The following is a 16,829-nucleotide window of genomic DNA, read 5'->3' as shown; positions in this document are numbered from 1 at the left end:
TGTCAATAGTGAGTGCACCCCATAATCAGAGTTCAAGAATATGAAAGTAAACATTCAACCACTGGAGTGAAATGGAAAAATTTGATGACTCTAAAATTGATCATTAGAATTTATTGAAGTTTTACCTTAATCCTGAAAGTAGGGCTGTCCTTTTCCTTCTGGGCCCAAAAGAGAAGAGGTACAAAGCCCTGTGATACAAGCACAGTTGGACTGAGAGCACCGATAAAAGAGGGACCAACATGTGCCACTCTTGGGTATATATTTGGACCAAACTCTAATTCAAAAAGTTACCTGCTCCCCAATGTTCATAGCAGTACAATTTACAATAGCCAAGACATGGAAGCAGCCTAAGTGTCCATCAACAGATCAATGAGTAAAGAAGACATAGTACACATGTAGAATGGAATGGCAATGCACTCCAGTATTCTTGCCTGGAGAATCCCATGGACAGAGGAGCCTGGCAGGCTACAGTACATGGGAACACAAAGAGTGGAACCCAACTGAGCAACTAACACTTTCAGTTTCAGATCAATGAATAAAGAAGATTGGGCTTCCCTGATGGCTCAGACAGTAAAGAATCTACCTGCAATGCAGGAGACCCAAGTTTGATCCCTGGGTTGGGAAGATCCCCTGGAGCAAGGGAATGGCAACCAACTCCAGTATTTTTGCCTGGAGAATCTCATGGACAGAGGAGCCTGTCGGGCTACAGTACATGGGGTCGCAAAGAATTGGACATGACTGAGTGACTAACACTTTCACTTTCAGATCAATGAATAAAGAAGATATGGTACATATATACAATGGAAAGTTACTCAGCCGTAAAAAGAAGGAAATAATGCCATCCATGCAGCCACATGGATGGACTTAAACATTATCATAGTAGGTAAAGCCAGACAAAGACAAATATCATATGATGTCATTTGTATGTGAAATCTAAAAGTGGGTAAAACAAGACTTCCCCAGTGGTAAAGTGGTTAAGACTCTGCTTTCCAATGCAGAGGATGTGGGTTCAATCCCTGATCTGGGAAATAAGGTCCCATGTGCCACCAGGTATGGCAAAAAAAAAATTAAAATTAAAGCAGTAATAATAAAGTAGAATATGAAACAAATGAACTTATTTACAAAACAGAAACAGACTCACAGACATAAAATGCAAAGTTCTGGTTACTAAAGGGGAAGAGAGGGGAGGGATAAATGAGGAATTTTGGATTAGTAGATATACACTTCTGATACAAAATAGATAAACAACAAGATCTTACTGTATAGTACAGGTAACTGTATTCAATAACCATAATGAAAAAGAATGTGTGTGTGTGTGTATGTGTAACTGAATCACTTTGCTTGTACAGCAGAAACTATGCAACACTGTAAATCAACTATACTTCAATAAAAGTAAGTAAATAAATAAATAAAATAAGAGGAGCTGAAAGCCATTTCCTCACCCACCAACATTTCTCCTGCACCTCAACCAGAAAGAAGAGCTAATCAAATACTGAGCCCTCCCTTGCCATTTTCAGGAACTCCAGAGAAATGCAGATTATTTTCCCTTTGAGGAAATGCCCTTCAAGGTCTACCTGGTCCTAAACCTGGACAGGCTCCAGCCTGGAGCCCCACCCCACCACCCCCGGGGGCTGGGGGCCGAGTGGGAGGCCCCTCACCTGCCTGTCGTCCTGTCTGAAAACCCACCACTCAGTCAATTCTTTATATCTGTCCTGGTTGCCCACCACAAAGTACAAAACTGGCTTAACATTGGCTTTATCCCCTTTAATTCTCACCATAATCAGATGGCGACTTGACTCTGGGTCCCAGCCAGCCCCATAGTCTGACTTTAATCCCTCTTAATGACTAATGAGCTGTGACCTATTTTGTTTCGGTTTTCCACTGTTGCTGATGCTGTTGCTTACCTTGCCCCTGGCAAGAGATAGCAACACAATGTATAATAGTGCCTCCCTTATCCAGAGGTGAAAGGCTATAAAACAAAAAGAAACACTTAGGAACCAAAGAGGGGAAGTTAACATTCACTGAGTGCCAACTAGGTGCCAGGCACAGCTTTAACTCTCTAAACAATCCATTGTCCATCTCTGAGTGAGGAAACCAAGGACTGAAAGAGGTGAGCCTGCCTGAAGTCACACAGTGCACGGACACCAAGCTGTTGCTCCCACTGGAGCCCGCCTGCCCACAGCCCTGAACAGTGCAGCTGGTTTACAGATAACAAGACCAAGGCTGGGAGAAGTCAAGTGACTCTCCCAAGGCCACATTGCTGGTGAGGGACAGAATAGCTTTAACTCAGAGTTCCTGAACCCTAACCCAGGCACTCATGCCTTCTTTGGAGGGTACTAGGGGGCTGCTATTGACTCCTAAGGAGGGCAACACTTATGCAATTTGCTGACCACTTAGTTGCCAAGCCAAGGAGCTTGCTGAAACACAAGATGGGAGAAGGAAGCCACCTCAGCTCTCTTGGGGTGGGACGTCCTGGTATATGGAGTTTGGGTTCTGGGGGGAAGCCCACAGTCACCCCTCAGCATGTTTAGAAAACTCCAACTTAAGCTTAGGGTGAGTCAGCTCACCCTATCCACTCTGTGCCCAGCCCAGGCCCTGGGGCACTGCCTCACCAGGACAGTGTTCTTTTTGGGTACTGAATAAGGACAAGGTCAACACTCACACCTGCAAGCTCTGGAAACTCCTGAGGAGGCAAGATGGGCTGACTTCTGGAGTCTTCTCTTCTGTTCCCTAAACTCTCACCCTAGCTCTTTGGGTCTCTTCCTTGAACCCCCCTCCCTGGACTTTCCCCAGCTGAGCACCCCTCCATCTAGCACCTCCCATCCAATCTATGTCCCCCACAAAGGCTTCCCTCAGTGAGGCCTCCCAACTTACAGGTCTTATCAGAGCCCTTAGGCCCATCATCCCTTACAGAGCTGGAAATTCCCCAAGGACAGGGCTGTTTCTTCCCTATCTGACAGGTGTCTGCTATTTGTTTCATCTGCACCTCTGCCCTCCTACGGCTGAGGACAAGACATTTGGATCAGGAAACTCAAGAGAAAGAGATGTGTCCTGGTCCCAGTTCTTCATTCCCAGTCATGTCCAGGAGTACCCAGTCACTACGGAGTTTTTCCCAACAGAGGAGGAAAGAATTCTATTGCCAACGATGCAATGTCACCCTCCACCCTGTGGGCTCAAGGCAAGTCATCGTGGTTGAAACTGGCAGGAAGAAAACAGAAACAGGCAGCTCTGATGTCAGATTTCAGGACACCCCAGCCCCAGTGTGGGTGAAGTACCCCTCACATCAAATGCACAGCCCACAGTTATGCTTTGGACCCCAACACATAGGCCATCTTTAACCTCGAAAGCTCTCCTCCTCTTCCTCCTGCAAGGCCCCAGGACTTGGTCTTCTTGCCTCTCTTCTGCAGCAATTCCATCCCCCTTCATCCTTTGGATTTGCAGCAATCACTGTTGGTCACCAACCATCTATCGGTCCCCTGCCCATCCTTCCTCTTGTTTGGCAAACTCCACCTTCCATGAGGAAAGTTGAAAATGCCAAAGACATCTCAAAATTTCGTTTGCTCCTAGAAGTGGCCAAGAGACCTGGTTCTGAAGTGCTGTGAAGGAGAAAGACTTCTCCTGAAGAATTTAGAAGAAAGATTTTCTGCCTTGGTAAGAAAAAGATTTGGTGGGGAGGGCAAATACCTCCTTCTTATGTTAATTGTTGTTGCTGAGGGAACTATACTTAAGGCTGCTGGAGAGGGGAGCAAAAAGAATTACAAAGAAATTGGCATGATTGAGCTGCAGAATTACCCAGACCAGGAACCCCTGACATCCAGGTTTCTTGTTATGAGATAATAGGCTCCATTTATAATCCAATTTAAATTGGTTTTTCTGGGTTGGTTTTTTGGGGTGGTTTTTTTTTTTTTTTTTTGCAGCCTAAAGGATCCCAACTGGTACAAATTTCCTCTTCCCAAGACTAATCATAGAGACACTCAGTCTCCAGCTCCCCTCCTTGTAGCTGCCCAGAAATCAGACCTCAGAAATCAGAAGTCCCAACCAGACACTGTCCACCACAGGGCCCATTTGGGCTGAACTCCTGCCTCCCATCTATATCACTAAGAGAAGAAGAGGTAGAGCAAATATTAATATCTGGAAACCTGAGCATCTGGAAATCAGATCATCAGATCCCAAAGGGTGGTCAAGAAGGATAAGGTAGAAAGAAATGAGGTCCCAGTTATTCAGTTGGCTTTTTCACTGATGCAGCTTGGTGCGCTATTTCTGCTATCTTCTAAGCAATGTAAAGATATTTCTACTATCTTCTAGATGTGACCTCCTGGGACTTCCCTGGTGGTCCAGTGGTTAAGCATCCATCTTCCAAAGCAGCTGGCGCAGGTTCAACCCCTGGTTGGGGAACTAGGACACCGCGTCGCAACTAGAAAATCCGTGCATCACAACTAAGATCTTGTGTGCCACAACTAAGACCCAACGTAGCCAAGTAATTAAATAAATAACTAAAAATTAAATTTTTTTAAAATATGACCTCCTCCTTCTGTAATTTCCTCTTTCATACTAAATCACTGCTTTCCACCATATCAGTTTCAACTCCTCCCACCTTTGCACTCAAGGCCTCCTTGTATTCAAGAGCCCACAGCTCTTCTCTGGTGGGATGGGTCTCACAGTTCCCACTGCCCACCCTCCTTCAGGCTGCATCTTCCTCCTTTTCTCACCCACCCATGGGCCTCCACCTGCCAAACTCAAATCAAGTCTCACTTGCTGCGCAAAGCCTCCCAAACCACAGTAAACCTTCTGACCTCTTCCTTCCACATAGGCTTGAGATTTTATTTCCTCCAACACATCATTCAGCTTGTAATGTCGCAGGCGTCATCATTCAACTGCCATGAACATTACTGCCTGTCACAAAAACCAAAACCCTACTCCCTAAGTCATGGCCCCAGAGGGCAGCAGACATAAAGGTCACCCTGGCTTGTAGATTCTCCGATTGATGGGAGCCGGCTCTGCCTGCCTCAGTTCTGACTCCAAGAAGGACAAGTTCACAGTGGCTTTATTTGTGAACAACATGTTCTCCAGAAGCATCCCAATGCAGGTCCAGCCTGCCATCGCCAAAGAGCACATTACATATCAACAAAGAGGGGCAACTTCTGGTGTTTGCTAGTCACAGGTCTTACAATATCACCCAAAACACCACAAACACCAACTCTGACCATTTCACACTTTTCCAGCACTTATCTCCAAAATATTTTAGGCCTTTATATATTTCTGTCAACCAGAATCTATAAATCAAAATACCTGGCAGTCCAGTGGTTAAGACCCTGGGCTTCCACTGTACAGGACTCAAATTCAATCCCTGATCAGGGAATTAAGATTCCATGTGCCATTCAGGACAGCCAAAAGATTAAATTTTTAAAAAATACAAGAAAGATGCTCATTAAAAATAAAATTTTTAAAAATAAATAAACTGGGACTTCCTTGGCAGTACAGGGCAGTGGCTAAGACTGCAGGTTGGCTCCCTGGTTGGGGAGCTAAGATCCCACGTGCCTGGCAGCCAAAAATCCAAAACATAAAAACAGAAGAAATACTATAACAAATTCAATAAAGACTTTAAAATACTAAAACCACCTTAAAATAAATGAATAAATAAGTAAAATATCTAACTTGCTTTTGTTGCCTTCATGTGAACAGGGGTCTCCCCGTCCATTGCTACCATCGCCCCTGCCCTGCCTGCCCTGCCTCTGTCCCGTCAATCCCATGTCTGTCCAAAGCCCTCCCCAAGATGCATGCAAATTATAGAAGACTTTACATTCTCATGCTTATTTCTGCTCTGGAGACTGTTTTCTGAAATACCTCTATGATACAATGAGTTACATGTGAAATTTAATCTTTTCCTCAATTTCCACCTAAAACACAACAAATGAAAGACATACAAAGTACCCATGAAAGTAAATATTTGGAAGGGAGAGTCAGTCTCAAAGAAGGGTCTCATCGAGAAAGAAAGGAACGGACTTTCCTGAAATTAAACTCAGAGTATGCTAGAAGAGGGTATTCTTCATCAAACCTAGGTGTTACTAGAAGTAGATGGAGGTGGAGGAAAAGTCAACTTTCCTCATCCAGAATCAGGTTGTGGATTCTGTGAGGCTGTGAACTTCTAGTGAAAGAGCCCTTGAAGGGCAGCCTGATGAACATGCAACCCCCCCGCCTCCGACCCCCAAGGAGATGTGAAGGAGAAAGTGTACCTTTCTAGCTCCCCTCACATCTGCTTCCACCAGCTTCCAGCAAACCACTCCCCACCCTCTTTCCTCTGTGTGTGTGTGTGTATGTGTGTGTGTGTACCCACACACGCACACGTGCGCTGAGTCACCTCAGTCGTGTCCGACTCTTTGCGACGCCATGGACGGTAGCCCACCAGGCTCCTCTCTCCAAGCGATTTTCCAGGCAAGAATACTGACGTGGGTTTCCATGCCCTCCTCCTCCACCCTCTCTCTGAGTCCCCTAAATGGGAATGACTTCCCTCCTTTTTCCCCTCTCCCCACTCCTCTTATTAGAGTAACGCTGCTGCCCTCTCCTGGCCTATTTTGGCAAAGGCCCTGGGCAGCTCCGCAGTCAGTCCCCTTTGTCCTGCCTGCTTCTCTGAACTGAGAGGGCTGATGTCCCCACCCCTCACATATACCATACTCCACAGCTCCTGCTCCCAGGAGTCAAGGACACATTTTGCCTTCTTGGCATCAGGCTTGAAAGGCAAGGGAGAGACCCATGGGCCTACTCTCACCCACCCAGAGAGAAGCCTTATCCTTACCATTAGACCATTCATGTTCAGGGGCTGTCTCCTGCTAAAAGCAGGACTTGGGCCTCCCCTCCTTAAACTGGGAGGGTCATTCTATGATTGGCGCCTAGCCCCTACTTCTCCTGGCTTCCTCAGGCAGGTGAGAACAAGCTAAAGGAATAGAGCAGCTAGCTGCAGGCCAGATCTCCAGCAGCAAACCAGGGTAAACAGCGGGTGAGCTTCCAGATGGTGAGGACAGACTAAGGTAACCTTGCTCTGAACTTCGCTGAGACAAAGAGGATCAAGGTGTATTGATTTTTTTTCCCTCAGAGATTAATCCCATTATTAAAGTGCTATTTAACTTTTTAAAACATAGGTGCTTGCATTAGCTCGATGAATATATAAAAAAGAAGGAAACTCTAGAAAATCAACACACCCTGGGAGTGGACCATGACATAAGCTCCTCCCTGACCACTGCTGTGGTTCTCCCACCCGTCTCCCATGAAAGCAAGCAATGAGCTCACCTCACCCCAGGGCCCAGGGCCTTTATTACCCGCATGGCTGGTGCTTCACCCCTACCTACCTTCCATCAGCCCCTCCTGTATCCTTCGGGGTTCCCCAGACAACATCATGGACTGGCCACACAGGCCACGGCAGACACAGATACTGGGAATCTTACAGGGCCCTCAGCGAGAAAAATGAAAGTGTTAGTCACTCAGTCGTGTCCTGCTCTTTGTGACCCCATAGGCTATATATAGCCTGCCAGTCTCCTCTGTCCATGGAATTTTCCAGGCAAGAATACTGGAGTGGGTTGCTATTTCCTTCTCCAGGGGATCTCCCTGACCGAGGAATCGATCCCCTATCTCCTGTATTGACAAGCAGGTTCTTAACCACTAGAACCACCTGGGAAGCCCTTTATTTTCCAGTGCTACCTCCTTTTTTATATATTCATCGAACTCATGCAAGCACCTAGATTTTTAAAAGTTAAATGGTTCAGAAAAACTTTTAATAATAATAATAAAAAAAAGAGCATTCCCTGCCCTCCTGCAGGTCCTCTCTTCAAATACAAATCATTTTAACCGTTTCTCTTTCACTTATTCTGTACTCACTGTTTACCACCATGCTGTGCTTGTGACTTATGCTTCTCTTACTCCAGGCACTGACTTCAGACATTCTCTGCCAAATGCCTACAATAAACAATAAAGATTAACTTGACTTTTCTTTTAATTTTTAAAAGAAATTTTTATCAGGGACCTAATCTGGCACCCCCTGCAGTGGAAGCCCAGAGTCTTAACCACCGAATTGGCAGCGAAGTCCCTAACTTGCCTTTTTTCTACTTCCTAACTCTTCTCCCTGTCTTCCTCCCCAACATTGATAGCTAAATTATCATTCCAGCTCTTCTCTTGACTACTTGTGCAACTTCTAATAAGAAATGGAGGCCTCCCTTTGTTTCCTTTCAGCCAGTGCCTCTTACCTGTCCCTCTTTCAGATGAACTTGTCAGCACTTCAGCCTTCCCACCAGTCACCTCCCCCTTCTTTCTCCTCCCACCTTCTGTCTTATACTGTTATGCAAAACATTCACATTCTGCTCTGGGACCGTAATTAAATCTTCAGGCTCTGTTTATAGGTTTAGTATAAATAATTGAAACCAAAACACAGGGCTTACATTGTTATGGCAACATAATTATTGTTTACTCCACATCCGGATGACTCTGTTTTATTTAATGGTCCAGGGTCACTCTCCTGGTTTCTTACAGGACAGACCTAGCATCAAAGTTAAATAAAGTCTTTTGTTTCATTCTCTCCATTGCTCAAAATCATGCCACTTTCTAGGTCATTTTGTTTCTGGACCATGACTTTCTTATTATTTTCTATTTTATCTCAAGTCACTAATTGCTTTGGATTTTTTGTTGTTGTTGTTTCTCTTGTTAAGAAAAGGAAACTATGGGACTTCCAGGGTAGTGAAGTGAAATGAAAGTCGCTCTGTCCCGTTGTGTCCAACTCTTTGTGACCCCATGGACTGTAGCCTGCCAGTTTCCTCTATCCGTGGAATTCTCCAGGCCAGAATACTGGGGTGAGTAGCCACTCCCTTCTCCAGGGGATCTTCCCAACCCAGGGATGGAACTGGGGTCTCCTTCATCACAGGCTGATTCTTTACCAGCTGAACTTGTAGTCGTCCAGTGCTTAAGAACCCACCTGCCAATGCAGGGGACATGGGTTCGATCCCTGGTCTGGGAAGATTCCACATGCCACAGGGCAACGAAGTCAGTGCGCAACTACTGCTGAAGCCCACATGCATAGAGATGGTGTTCTGCAACACGGAAAGCCACAGCAATGAGAAGCCTACACACCACAACAAAGAGTTGTCCCCACTCTCTGCAACTAGAGAAAGCCCATGTAGCAATGAAGAGCCAGCGCAGCCAGAAAGAAATAAATGCAATTTAAAAAAAGAAGAAGAAGAAGTTCCAGCGAGCTTGTTCTTTTTCTTTAGGGAAGTGCTGGGTCCAGACAGCTATTGCTCTGCAAGCAGGTAAAGGAAGAGAGGAGAGGGGTGTGGCTGCTCTGGATGCCCACAGACTTTCAGCCAACTCTAGCAATGCCAGCCCCCTACTCATTCCCATCCTCCATGGCCACCTCATCCTGAAATCTCCCTGGGACTCCAAAATGCAGATGAGTTTCCTGTTTCACTCCATTCTCTTCCTGGCATCATATTCTGTCTGAGGCTTCCTTCACTCAACCAACATACCTCCTCCAATTTTCCATCTGTTGTAAATCTTTGAATCTCTGACTCACTGTCTGATGCATCTCACATCACCTTTCCTGCTATGAGCTTCCATCCCCTTTCTAATGGAATCTCGAGAGAGACACAAACACAAATCCTCAACCCATTATTTGGAGCCAAATATCCATTAGATTCATTTGCTATGTTCTCTTCCAGATTTTCTTCTAACCATAAGTTTCCAGTTCATGTTCCACAGCATATTAATTTCACAGGATATTAAGTTTTCCACAAAGAAAAGAAAAAATGTAGGCAGATCACTTTGGAAACAAATTCCCTCTTAGAAATTTATAGTTACACATTAACATAATGTATGGATCAGTGTTCAGAACTGCAAAAAATAGGAACTGCCTCAAACTGATTTGAATAGGAAAAGATTTTAGTCAAATGATGTTAGACATTTGACAGATTCACCAAGAAGACTAGGGAATGAGGGCTTACGGGCTAGAGAAAACGGGCAAGAATAAACAAAAGTTACACAAACAGAAACGCAGACATAATTGTGCCACTGTAGCAGTCTGGCAATGGCCCCACATGGCCACACTGAGCACTGCGCTGCACAGCCATCATGGGCACTGGCAAACCTGCTGCCCAAAGCCAGGAAGGATTCTCCATAACCCCTGATTCTTGGGGTAACCGACCCACTGCCAAACGTCCAAGCAGGTGCATCTCTGATTGGTGCAGCTGTCAAGGAAGACAGAAATTGAGTATATAACTGGAATTTTGAGCTTCTACAATGGGAGATGGATTCCACTTCATCAGATGAGATCTTCCCCATACATAAAATGGAAATCCAGGAGCTGGGCAGCCAAAATGAAAAATTATCCACTTCCTATATCCAACAAGGTTCTGAAAAGACTCACAAAAAATAAATCCTGTCTGATAAGGTTTCACTTAGGCTCTCCCCATCTTATGGTACCACATCTCCTTTCCTAGAACAATTATTAACATCTCACAGAAAGTAATGATCTACAGAAAGCAATATGTTACATCTTACATATACTTAAGAGTATATGTTACTGCTTACATATACTTGGAGTAATATCAAAATTGGAAACATACTGTACACATAATTTTGTATTATTTAATGTGCAACAATATATAACAATATATACGTTAACAGGGCATGGTTAATATGGTTCCCTTGTTTCTGCTTCCTTAATGCTCTCCTTTTTATACTTTCCTGCTCTTCTTTTGATTACTACTTTTGTTACATGGATCATGCTTTATTTCATCATAGTTTCTCCAGTTACTTGGAAAACATGTATTCACTCCCCATTTTTCCTGTGGATACTTTAAAAAAATTTTTTTTAACTTTCTACAAGTATTATTCTAATCTTGAAAGTCAAGAATAAAATTATATCCTTTCATTTTCCTCATATAATATAAAGAAATGTATACACTTTTGCTTTTTCCAAACCCACTTCCTATTTAATGTTAATATGTTTACAATTTAAACTCCAATTGTTGCCAATAAATTATTGTGTTTACATTGTATTTTTTCTTGAAAAATTATTTTAAGCTTACTTTTAAAGTTTAGTGGGACAGTAAATTAATAACATATTTTATTATTACATTTTGGACCTAAATATAAGTTAAGTGGCTTTATTGGTTTATTAGTAAGAATTCTAAGTCACTATGCCTCAGGTTCTTCATTTGGATTCATCTTTTGATCGAGGTCATACTTCCAGTAATTTACTGCAAGAGGAGAATATAATCAATATATTTACTTCCAGAAGAGAATATAATTAGATCACTTTGACCTTGGCAGGTCTGAGAATATTTTTCTGATGCCTTCACAGATGGACAATAACTTAGTTATAAAATTCTGAGTCAAAAACTTTTTCCCCACAAAACTGAAGATTTTGCTCACTTATGATCCTTACGAGTAAATTCTAAGAAGTACGAGACACTTGAATCATTCCTTTATAGATAACATTTTCCCTCTTATAATCCAATAACTTTTTCCAGAGCATGTCTAGGCATCTCTGCCTTTATAAATTTTGCATGGATTGCAATAAGCCCTCCTCCTACACATTCTTGTATCTTTCTTATCCCAAGGAGATTTTCTTTCTTTGTGTTGTACATAATTACTTCAGCTCTCTTTATTCTGCCCTCTTTCTCAGGAACAATCATCACCACACAGGACAGTGCTGAGATTAAATGTCCAGGTGTGGAATCAGGCCCACCTGGGGTCACACAAGCTCCGTGATCTTGGACATGTTTATTAATCTTCCTAAAGCTATTTCTTCCTGTGTGAAAACACGGTGATAATACTTGGCAAGGATTAAATATGATGCTTATAAATGGATTAGCATAATGACTGGTACCTGAGAAGTATCAGGTTGCAAGGTAATTGGGGTTTTGTCTTCTTGTTGAAACTCAAGTAGAAAGGAAAACACTTTTTTATGATTATAACTTCACATTTGCTTCATCTTAATTTTGCACTTGATACTTAATCCACAGTGCTTGGAATAATTGTGCTTTTAATTTTTCCCTCTGTTAAGAGTGTTAAGATGTTGTAACCCTTTTATATAACCCAATAATTTTTTTATAATGTGAATAATTTCTAATTTATCTGTGTGCAATGAAGATATGCAGGCATTAGTATGAATTTTTAAACAAGTATTCTTTTTAATATTTGTTTATTTATTTATTTGTCTGTGCCAAGTCTTAGTTGCAGCATGTGGGATCTAGTTCCCTGACCAGGGATCAAATCTGGGCCCCCTGCATTGGGAGCTCTGAGTCTTAGCCGCTGGACCACGTTATGGAAGCTCCTAATGTGAATTATGTTTAATAATATAAAAAGCTAATCCATGTGGTAGATGCTACAGCTCTAGAGTAAGTTTGGGATTTGTTGTTGTTGATTTGTTGTTTGTTCTGTCCCTCTATACCTACCTCACCCATGTTAATGGCCAGACCTTCCATGAGTGACAACTCACAATCCTATTAGACTACTTAGCAGCTGCTATTACTGTTACAATAGTGTCAGAGACCGCTTCCAGGCTCCTCTTTCTTCTCTCTTACACCTTCTTCCTGCCCTCTGGTTCTTTGGTAATTGCATTCTCTTATGAGACATCGAAAAATTGGGAAGAACAGGAAAGATCTTGGGGCTCTGGCTACCTCTGATGGATAGAGAGAAAAACAGGATTGCAAATACACGCTTAAAATAAAATAAACCTTTCAAGAGACTCATCCAGTTAATGATAACAGTGTGTAGCCAGGAGCTTCCCTCCTTGCCCATATTAGGAGAGAGGGAAGGGGACTACCCTTTCTAAGAACCGCCATTCTGGGACTTCCCTGGTGATCCAGTGGTTAAAACTCTGCGCTTCCAAGGCTGGAATGCAGGTTTGATCCCTTGTTAGGGAGCTAAGATCCCATGCCAGCGGCCAAGAAAAACACCACCATTCTTCCAGGTATCCAGGCCCGCACACACATCCATGTGGCCACTGGAGAATGAGATGGGAGGTTCAGCCAAGTCTTCAGGCCCAGGGCCACCTTCCTGCTGAAGCAACAGGTGCTGGCCCTGATCAGCTCCAAGAGGCACCATCTCAGGGCCAGAGCTTGTTCTGTAACCTAAGTGACCTCTGTCTGCTCCTGCACTCCCACCCCACCCAATCATTGCCCTGGCTCCTTGGGGTTGGGTGGTGCAGGGTCTGAGGTTTGGAGGAGGGGTCTTAGGGAAGGATTACATATGCATCCAAATCTTTATTTTCTTTATTATCTCTAGCCCAACTTTTTAAAATGAAAGCACCAAAAATGTGACACCGACATCTTTTCAGGTTCTGCACTAACTTAAAGCCACCATTGACTCTGGTCCAGCAGCCTAAGTAGTGGGAGGGCTTGGGATATCACTCAGTGAAGCCAAAAGAGGGAAGACCACCAAGGGCTCCCAACTCCATCTCCAAGCCCTTGCAGAGCAGACCCTTGAGGTCAGTGGTTCTCCAAGTGCAGTCCACCAAACAGCAGAACTAGCAGCACTTGGGAACCTGCGATAAATGCAAATCCTCACCCCACCAGACCTACTGTGTTAGAAACTCAGATGGTCCTGCAATTTGTGTATTAACAAGCCTTTCAGGTGATTCTGATGCATGCTACTGTTTGGGACCCATGGCTCAGATAACAAATGCCTCTCCATTTTTTCACAAGCAGAAGAAACTCTCCTGAGGGAAGACAGAAGAGAGTGCTGCCAGATTTCCTCAGCCCTCATTCTTCCTCATATTTCATATTTGATGTCTGTAGAGATTTTGTCTTTCTCTCTACTTCCATGAAGGGTTTCCCAGGTGACATAGTGGTAAAGAATCCACGTCCCAAAGCAGGAGACTCAGATTCGATCCCTGGGTCTGGAAGATTCCCTGGAGGAAGAAATGACAACCCACTCCAGTGTTCTTAGCAGGAAAACTCCATGGACAGAGGAGTCTGGCAGGCTACAATCCACGGGGTTGCAAAGAGTCAGACATGACTGAGCAACTGAGCATGCACACACGCTTAACCTTCGTGAGTCGTTCTATGAGAACATGATGGTATCAGGGGCTGCAGCCCAGACCCCTTTTCAACCAGAAGCTCTTTTTGCAATCTCATGGTGACTTTGTGGGATGGATCATGTTATCCCCACTTTTCAGCTGAAGAAACTAAGTTTCAAAGAAGTTAACTGCCTTTTGTAAGTCCACCTCCCTCTGTTCTGCAATGCCATCCAGCATCAGAACATCTGGGCATGTGTCTCAGCCCTGCCACCAGCCCTGAGCCATGGGCCCCAAACTTCACTTGTCTGAGCCTCTGTCTCCTCATCTGTAAGGGAGGAGTACACCTGACCTGCCCAGCCCATCTGCCTCACAGAGTCATTTGGAGAGCCAAGTGGGAGGAGAAGACATTAATACAGTAGTTATCTCTTAATTATCCTCGAGTATATGTGTATGTGGGGAGGGGGGAAGGGGACAAAAGACAGTGGCCCAAGGAGTTTGGGGTGGGTGGGCAGGGAGAGAAACCACCAAGGATATAAGTTGCTGTGACAGAGTGTGAATGCAGGGGCTTCTGAAGGGATGTCTTATGAGGAGTCTTCTGACTGAAAAGAACAGAAATAAAAGTAGCTTCTGGGGGAAAAAAACCTCGTATCACTAGAGGATACAGAGAAATGCCAAGACTCAAATGATATCACCTGTTTTCTAGATGATGGATCCACTGATGCCCTGTCACTCTTAGAAGATCCCGTTCTCCCCTGCCTAGGAGGACTTCCTCCATGAGAAGACAGACGGCTTTTATCACACGTGTGTGGCCATCACAGGGAAAGAGAGCTTTCTTCCTATAGCATCCTTCCCCCAGGAAAGGACCCCAATTGGCCCAGTTTGGGTCACATGACTTAAAAGACTTGCTCCTTGGAAGAAAAGCCATAACAAACCTAGACAACGTATTAAAAAGTAGAGATATCACTTTGTCAACAAAGGTCTGTCTAGTCAAAGCTATGGTTTTTCCAGTAGTCATGTATGGATGTGAGAGTTGACCATAAAGAAGACTGAGCACCGACAAATTGATGCTTTTGAACTGTGGTGTTGGAGGGGATCAAACCATTCAATCCTAAAGGGAATCAACCCTGAATATTCACTGGAAGGATTAATGCTGAAGCTGAAGCTCCAATACTTAGGCCACCTGATGGGAAGAGCCAACTCATTGAAAAAGACCCTGATGCAGGAAAGATTGAAGGCAGGAAAAGAAGGGGTGACAGAGGATGAGATGGTTGGATGGCATCACCTACTCAATGGACATGAGTTTGAGCAAGCTCCAGGAGATAGTAAAGGACAGGAAAGCCTGGTATCCTGCAGTACATGGGATTACAAAGAGTCAGACACAAAAAAATAATAATAATAATTAATTTAACAAAAAAGAAGTGTCGGACACAACAGAGCAACTGAACAACAAGATCACGTGACCTCAGTCACTGTGGCCAGGCTGACATCATCCACAAGAGCTGGATTTGAGACTTGAAGAAAAGAACATTCTGACATCTCATTTGTGTAGTTTGTTTTTTCTGCAAAAGACCCAAAAATTTCATCCCACAAGACATTCCAGAGGATGTCAGGCTGGAAGCTCATCTCTGAAGTTTTCCAATCTCCCTCATGTTTTCAACTTTGTCACACTGAAACTCCAGAGTGACAAGATCAAAAACTGACCTTCAGAAAACCACATCACCTGGATCCAACCCCTAGTTTCAGGCACAATTTCCTCTTGGCTCTGAGCCCCATCTTGCTGTATCACTCCTGTAGCAAAGCCACACTGCATCCAGGTCAGGACGGTCGTCAACCCTCATCCACCAGGTGTCCCCTCTGTTCCAGGGCCAGGAGGGACTGAGCACAGCAGGCCAGCCAGGGCCCACAGCGTCAGGGGACAAGGCTGTCGGACCAGCCAACCTGCGTTCACACACCCACTGGGGCTTGTGGGAGTAAAGCGGCATAACTGGGAGCACGGCCAGAGTGAAGTGAGAGTGGGGAAGGAAAGTTCCTCAAGAGGGGAAGAGATAGTGGTCAGACCTGCATGCATGAAAATGAAAGCAGCAAACACACCAAGGGCCAGCTGGCCTCCACGGGCCTTCATGGGGCATCTGACCTTACTGAGCCCTTCTCACCAGTCATATGGTCCAGTTTGACTCACCAGCTGTGCGCAGCTGGCTTCCTACACCAGCTCCATGAAGAAGAGTTTCTATTTCCAAGACCAGAGAGAGGAGGCTGTGGAATTTTTGGCCAGAAACCCCAAGAGCACATGAGTCAGCCATGAGGGCCCAGGTCCTGGGGCAGGGAGGAGGGGCTGACCCAGCAGAGAGGAAGGAGGAGGGGAGAACCTGGACTGGGGCTCAGAGGGGACAGGACCCTCTCTCCTGCCCACCAGGGCCACTCTCCAGGGACCCGGCTCAGGGCTGAGTTGGTCCTCCCCATGCAGGGAGGGACTGCAGATTGCCTGCAACCAGGCTGAGTGAGTTGGGGAGAGGGGGAGGGTGGCTAAGGAGGTGGGGATTCATCTCTGACTTTCTCCTTCAACAGCTGCCCAATCCAGGAGCTGAAAACTGGCTTCCCCTCTGGACTGAATTCCTCACTCCCTGTCTCTTCTCCTCCTGCTTCTTCCAGCCAAGCCTGGGCCCTGACCCCACCCTTAGCCTGCTGATGAAGCCACCCCTGGCCTCTGAGGAACAATAACCTGAACAACTGTATTACTACTAGAGTGAAGACTCTCCTGCAGGCTTCATCATCTATTAATCTATGTGCTAAGTGGCTCAGTCATGTCCAACTCTTTGCAACCCTATGG

At 44.8% G+C, this 16,829-nt stretch overlaps 1 protein-coding gene across 2 annotated transcripts in view; it reads right to left on the bottom strand.

The window, feature by feature from the left end:
* The window catches only part of LOC145507684 (protein S100-A7), a 43,715-nt gene extending 35,768 nt beyond the window's left edge, over positions 1-7,947 (bottom strand). Inside the window, exons 1-2 of one of the 2 annotated variants that reach the window (XR_014055010.1) lie at positions 7,870-7,947; positions 7,344-7,445 (exon numbers count right to left, since the gene is read on the bottom strand). The gene's annotated coding sequence lies outside the window, so the exon portion shown is untranslated. Of the gene's footprint in view, positions 1-7,343; positions 7,489-7,869 lie in introns of those variants that run through there. The other variant, XM_081494914.1, reaches the window with a different exon arrangement.
* Positions 7,948-16,829: the final 8,882 nt, after the last annotated feature.

Source organism: Giraffa tippelskirchi, chromosome 5 (genome assembly GCF_054371585.1).
Source record: "Giraffa tippelskirchi isolate mGirTip1 chromosome 5, T2T-mGirTip1v1.2.pri, whole genome shotgun sequence".
Classification (NCBI taxonomy): domain Eukaryota; kingdom Metazoa; phylum Chordata; class Mammalia; order Artiodactyla; family Giraffidae; genus Giraffa; species Giraffa tippelskirchi.
The sequence above is the reverse complement of the archived record's forward strand: the minus strand, read 5'-3'. Positions and strand labels throughout refer to the sequence as shown.